The sequence below is a fragment of the Bos taurus genome, chromosome 28 (assembly GCF_002263795.3).
Source record: "Bos taurus isolate L1 Dominette 01449 registration number 42190680 breed Hereford chromosome 28, ARS-UCD2.0, whole genome shotgun sequence".
NCBI lineage: Eukaryota > Metazoa > Chordata > Mammalia > Artiodactyla > Bovidae > Bos > Bos taurus.
In genome coordinates, this window is record NC_037355.1 from 40,002,946 (window position 1) to 40,010,005 (window position 7,060).

At 39.6% G+C, this 7,060-nt stretch overlaps 1 non-coding gene across 1 annotated transcript; it reads left to right on the forward strand.

Moving 5' to 3' along the window:
* The first annotated feature begins 1,131 nt into the window (after positions 1 to 1,131).
* Positions 1,132 to 1,202, forward strand: TRNAG-CCC (transfer RNA glycine (anticodon CCC)). Its single transcript has one exon. It is a non-coding gene; the product is annotated as a tRNA-Gly (tRNA).
* The last annotated feature ends 5,858 nt before the right edge of the window (positions 1,203 to 7,060 follow it).

Consider the following 7,060-nt stretch of genomic DNA (forward strand, 5'->3'; position numbering starts at 1 on the left):
CACCCAGTGACTTAACCTGCATCTCTTGCACCCTGCATCGGCAGGTGGGTCTTACCACTATGCCACCTGAAGCGCCCAGTACTCTTTACCGTTGGACTAGACCTGCCACGCGGGCTTCCCAGGTGGTGTGGTGGTGAAGGATCTGCCTGCCAATCCAAGAGATGTAAGAGATGCTGGTTTGATCCCTGGGTGGGGAAGGTGCCTTGGAGTAGGAAATGACAACCCCCTCCACTATTGTTGCCTGGGAAATTCCATGAACAGAGGAGTCTGGTGGTCTACAGTACAAGGGGCTGCAAAGCATCAGACGTGACTGAGCACACACACACAAAGACACACAGACACACCCCTACCATGTAACATAATTGCAAATCAGAGGCTCAAACACAGTCCAGTCAGCTTGTGGCAGGAGCTTGCACAGTACTTTTGAGAACTTTGGATTTGAATTTCTTTAGTGCGCTTTCACTCTCTAGGAGCTTATAGAACCTACCACACCCTATTAGGATTCCGCCAGTTTCCTTCAACCAGTTGAGTTACCTGTCTATCATCTAAAGGCTTTTGTTTTTAAGCTTCTGTAGAAATTCCAAAGTATTGGCATAAATGAATAGATTGGGGCTCATTCACGCTATGCAAATTAGACATGATCACATAACAATGCCTGTACTCTCTCCAATGCAACAGGGACCTTCTATCGCCTGTATTTTTCTTTATTGTTTTCTTTTCTTTTCTCCTTCTTTGTCCTCTTCTTTTTCCTCCTGTTCCTTCTTTTCCTTCTCCTCCTCTTTTTCTTCTTAACAGATCAATTAAAAAAATAAACCTCCTACCCAGAGATTTAACATATAAGCAGATATTCTCTGATAGAAATGGGAGTTGACAACAAAGCGTCACTCTCTTCTCTGGCAACTTCTTGGTCTTAGAAAGTGAAAGTGAAGCCATTCAGTCACGTCTGACTCTTTGTGACCCCATGGACTGTAGCCTGCCAGGTTCCTTCATCCATGGAATTTTCCAGGCAAGAGTACTGGAGTGGGTTGCCATTTCCTTCTCCAGGGGATCTTACCAATCCAGGGATCGAACCCAAGTCTCCTGCATTGCAGGCAGACACTTTACCTTCTGAGCCACCAACAAACTGGCAAAGCATTGGTGGTTCAGTGGTAGAATTCTCGCCTCCCATGTGGGAGACCTGGGTTCAATTCCCGGCCAATGCATAGTGTCCAGGTGCTTTTCTTGGTCTTAATTAGCAGAAAACACTATACGGGCTAGTTTCTAATCAATCAATCAAAAATATCTATCTTGTATTGTGCCTATCAAAATGACACATTGTATAACACTTAATGTATATTCAACACAAAATATAATCAAGCATTCTGGTCTTTACCACATTGATAAGCAAGAAATGATGTAGCAACTACATTTTCAATTTGTATCTTCCTAATTATCAGTATGAAAGAATGTAGTTTAATATTTTTTTTAACATTGGTGCATTTTATCTTTAAATTATCCATTTTTGTCATTTACTTATATTTCTGTTGGTTTATTTGTCTTTTATCTTCTTGGTGGAAAAGAGCACATTAAAGAGTGTAGACATGAATGCTTTATGTATTATATATGTTGTAAATCATTTTCCTTGAGCTATAATGTCTAAAGAATACATTTTCAATGCAGGAAATGTGAGTTCAGACCCTGGGTCGGGAAGATCCCCCGGAGAAGGAAATGGCGACCTATTCCAGTATTCTTGCTTGGAAAATCCCATAGACAGAGAAGCCTGCTAAGTCATGTCAGTCGTGTCCAACTCTGTGCGACACCATAGACGGCAGCATGGGCTACAATCCATGGGATTGCCAGGAGTAGGACATGACTGAGCCATTAAACAACAATAGAATGACTTAACTGAATAAAGAAGGAGGGGTCCCAATTAAAGGAGTAGAAATATCTGCTTTTGTTTCAGAGGAAGATCTGGATTTGAATCCTGACTTCTGCCTGTACTGTCTTATTTTTTGGAAGTTTTCCAAATGTCTCTGAGCTTGTGTTTCTCTTAGACAGAGTAGGTGTATATTACTAATTTTGAAAGGATTAAATGAGATAACACAAAGCAAAGCACTATAGGATTATCAAAGTGCCATTCAAATTTAAGTGGCCCTTTGTAACTACACGCATGCTCTTGAATAGTACCTGGTGTGTTCCTCAGCCTGAAATAGACATAACCACTATCTTTTCTGCAAGCAAACTATTCTACATTTAAAACTTGGGTGATCTTAAGCATTAAGCCTCAGGTCATTATTTGTAATCTTGTCTTTTTCCATAACTGACAGCATAATATACACATTGAGGGGCTTGCTTAACTTTTCCCTTTTGTTCGATAAGTATAGCCTCTTTTGTGAAATGACCCATTCATTTAATGAACTCTGTTCTTCAGTCTAAAATGCACTTTGTATCAGTTTGCCTATTTGTTACCAAAAATCCATTCCTGTTATTTCCCTGCTCTATATTTCAGAGGATTATATTTTCCAAGCTTCCTTGCTTGATGACTTTGTTTACCACATCTTCTGTAATTAAAAAACAAAACTTCATTCAAAGTGTATATAATTAAATTTATAGCCTCAAGATTTTTTTTTAATTTAAGAAAGATTTTAACTTATATAAGAATATGAAAATATTCTCTATGTGTTATAGTACATTTTATGGCATTAAAAAAGTAATTTCATCTATCTAGATTTTGTTTCTGAGTGTGATGTGAGATATTTATATTTTGCTCCCAAATACCATTATAAATAAACAGTCCCAATACTATCTGTTGAATAATTGAATAATATATTCCTTTCTCACCAACTTGAAAGCCACCTTCTGCATACACTAAACTGGCATATATACATTGACTGTCTTGTTCTATTTCAATGACCTCTTCATCTGTGGCTATGCATCTTTACACCTTTTATGTTACCAAACATTCAGATGTCTTCTTTTCGAGGCTCTGAAGCATGTAAGTAAATGGCTTGCTCCATCATCAAGTTCCACTATCAAACCTTTGGCATCGCTGCTGTTGTTTCGCCTCTACATCCTGTCCAACTCTTTTGCAACCTCATGAACGATAGCCCTCCAGGCTTCTCAATCCATGGAAATTCCCAGGCAAGAATACTGGAGTGGGTTGCCATTTCCTCTCCAGGGGATCTTCCCAACCCAGGGATTAAACCTGTGTCTCCTGCACTGGCAGGCAGGTTCGTTACCACTGAGCCACCTGGGAAGTCCTAGCACTGCTACTACTGTAGTATTAATACTCTAGTTTAGTTACTACATAAGGTTACAGTAACCCTTAATATCTGCTGGAACATGTGTGCCCTCACCGACTTCAGATCTGGCCCCAGAGAAGAATGAAAATCTTTTCAAGTAGTTACCCCACAGACGACAAACTGATTTTCACAATACCTGCCCAGTTATATTTCATTAGTCCTGCAAACAAGTGAACAAGGGATTCATCTCCTTTGTGATGAAAGTGTTCATTATAGACATTATTTGCCTTTTCCACCACTGTGTGTTAGAGAGGGCAGATAAAATATTTTTATTCCCAGATCACTGGGCCATGGTGATTTACAAACAGACTTGATGGAGGGGAATGGGAATCATCTGGAAATACCAAACTTTGAACCAGATAGGTACTTGGGTTATCTCAGGGGAAGGATAAAATGAGTATTTCACGATGAGAAAGGCAAGGTGTTTCAGATAAAACATGTGCATTCATCAGTGTACTTTTCCTTACTTTTCCTGGGTTCTAAGCTACCCTGCATTCCCCATTCTTCCTTGCAGCTTGCTGTGAGTGATGGGCTATTTTCCAGCCAAGAGACTGTGAGCAGGAATGATAGATGACACTTACTAATCAATGTTCTCATTTTGGATTTTACCTGAACAAGAAATTTACTTGTATAATGTTTGAACAATTAAACATTTTAGAGGTTATTAAGCCTGATAGGCTACAGTCCATGGGGTCGTGAAGAATCGGACACAACTGAGCGACTTCACTTTCACTTTTATGCATTGGAGAAGGAAATGGCAACCCACTCCAGGGTTCTTGCCTGAAGAATCCCAGGGACGGGGGAGCCTGGTGGGCTGCAGTCCATGGGGTTGCGAAGAGTCAGACATGACTGAGCCACTTCACTTTTACTTTTCACTTTCATGCATTGGAGAAGGAAATGGCAACCCACTCCAGTGTTCTTGCCTGGAGACTCCCAGGGATGGGGAGCCTGGTGGGCTGCCGTCTATGGGGTCACACAGAGTCGGACACAACTGAAGCGACTTAGCAGCAGCAGCAGCACTCAGGTATGTTTTTCTTTTTATTTATTTTTTCTGATTAGGATGTGTTTTACTTCTAGGGTTTGAAAAGCAAGGCATTTGATTAATTATAGACTCAATTAAACATTTATTGTCTCTCCTTCATTCTGTTATTTTTTCTGGACCCCAGTTGCATGTGTATGGGTTCTTAGCAGTCTATCCACTGCTGTCTCTTGTATCTGTCTTTCATTTGCTTCATTTCTATGTTGCCTCTGGGTTATTTCTTAAAACCAATCTTTTATCTCAATATTTCTCTTTCCAGTTATGTCTATTCTATTTTTTAAGCTAATGACTGAGCTTTTAATTTAAATGAATATAATTTTTGATTGCAGAAGTTTGATTTGGTTCATTATTCAAATAATCATGGTCTTCATAAATAGCATCTTTTGCATATTTTCGATTCTCTTTTATTTCTTTAAACATTTTAAGTAAAAGTTTCATGTTCTGTGTCTAATTTTTCCTCTTTGTAAACTCCTTGTAGATCTAATTCTATTGACTGTTGTTTCAGCTTATTTTAGCTTGTGACTTCTTCCTATGCATGAGCTTATTTTCTTTCACCGGGTATTTATTTGGGGCCATCCCTGGGGTCTCAGAAAGTAAAATGTCTGCCTGCAATGTGGAGACCTGAGTTCATTCCCTGGGTTGGGAAGAGTCCTTGGAGCAGGAAATGGCAACGCACTCCAGTCTTCTTGTCTGGAGAATCCCCATGGACAGAGGAGCCTGGTGGGCTACAGTCCCTGGGATCACAAAGAGTCAGACATGACTGAGTGACTAACACACACATTTATTGTGACAAAGTTGAGAAGGCTGGCTTCTTTTCTCTCCTGAAAAGGATGTCAAGATCCTGGAATCTCTTGAAGTTCACATCCAGAATTGGAACTTCCTGGAGGATTCAAATAAATTTAATCCCCTTATCTATGTATTCAGTCACAAGACTGCAATTACGACTTTCTGCTTTTGGTCGAAGCATGGTTTTGTGTTATCTTTCTTTGGAAAAAAAGTATCTTTACCTGACAGTATAACCTTCTGAGGGCTGTATATGATGGAGTCAATCTAAATCCCACATTTATGCACCTAAAATCCTTTCTCCTAAAGATCTGGAGGTTGTTAAAAGTCAAATTTATAACTGGAAAACATCCTTAGGACAGCTAGGTCTTCAGCTGTATCTTATGATCCTGATTACTAGATGTCAGACTGTGACGACTTCTCTTACACTCTTGAAAATTCAGCTAGGCATGCAAAAATAATCTTTATTTAATTTTATCTGATGTTTCCAGGTTTTAAATGAGAGTGTTTTCATAAAATATAATCAACAACTGTGTTTCTAGACACAGTTTATGTTTTCTCTTTATTAAGCTTTGTTTCATTCAGTTACAATGGATTTTTTGTTCCTTTACCCTGAGTTTTGTTAGATTGATCTTTTGCTGTTGTTCTCATGGATTGGACTTTCTACTTCACAAATCTGTTTTACTAATTATTACACTAACTTTTAATGAAATGCATTTATTAAAATTGGATAGCCCAAACCTAGAATCCCATAGAATAGACAAAAATTCTAGCAGGATTTTAATTCTTTTTTTTATAATTTTCTGCTGTCAGCTTTATTCTTTGGTCTCATAGCTTTGAGATGGGCATTTTTTTGACATTCCTATTTTTAGATATTCTTTTCCATTGTGGTTCTTTACAGGATATTGGGCATATCCCCCTGCACTATACCACAGGACACTGTTTATCCATCCTACATACGATTGCACCTGCCAGCCCCTCGCTCCTAGCCCTTCTTCCCTCTTGGCACTGGCAAGCCTGGGTCGGGAAGATCTCCGTGTCTGTGAGCCTGTTTCTGTTTTGTTGATAGGTTCATTTGCACCTTATTTTAGATTCCACATAGAAGCGATATTACGTGGTATTTGTCTGTCTCTTTCTGACTTACTTCTCTTAGTATTATGATCTCTAGTGGAACCCATGCGGCTGCAAATGGCACAATCGCATTCTGTTTATGACTGAGTAATACTCCGTCGCACTGGCTGTGTATCTGCACCACATCCTCTTTATCCACTCCTCCGTCGGCGGACATGCTTCCATCTTCCGCTATTGTGAATAGTGCCGCTGTGAACACAGGGGTGTGTGTATCTTTTTGAATTATAGTTCTGTCTGAGTGTATGCCCAAGAGTGGGATGGCTGATCATGTGGTAATCTATGTTTAGCTTTCTGAGTAAACTACACACTATTTTCCATAGGATTTTAATTCTTCTCTTCCTGTTGGACGCTTCCTTTGGGGGAAGGGAAAGAAAGAAAGTGAAAGTGAAGTCGCTCACTCGTGTCCAACTCTTTGCGATCCCATGGACTGTAGCCTACCAGGCTCCTCTGTCCATGCGATTTTCCAGGCAAGAATACTGGAGTGGGTTGCCATTTCCTTCCCCAGGAGATCTTCCCGACCGAGGGACTGAACCTGGGTCTCTCGCATTGTAGGCAGACACGTTACCGTCTGAGCCACCAGGGAAGTCCTTTGGGAAGGGAACACTTATTTAACAGCTGGATTGGGTTCCATAGCATTATTACCTGTAACTATTTAAAATTAATTATTTTTGTCATTAGGTATCCTCCACATACTTTGATTCATTTCTCAGTTTTCAGGGATATGTTAATGAATACATTTTGTGGAAAAGGAAGTGTAAGTAAAACATAGCTTTTTTCAATTGATGTCTAAAATGTCTATTTTTTTTCTCGTAATTGAATCAAAGTT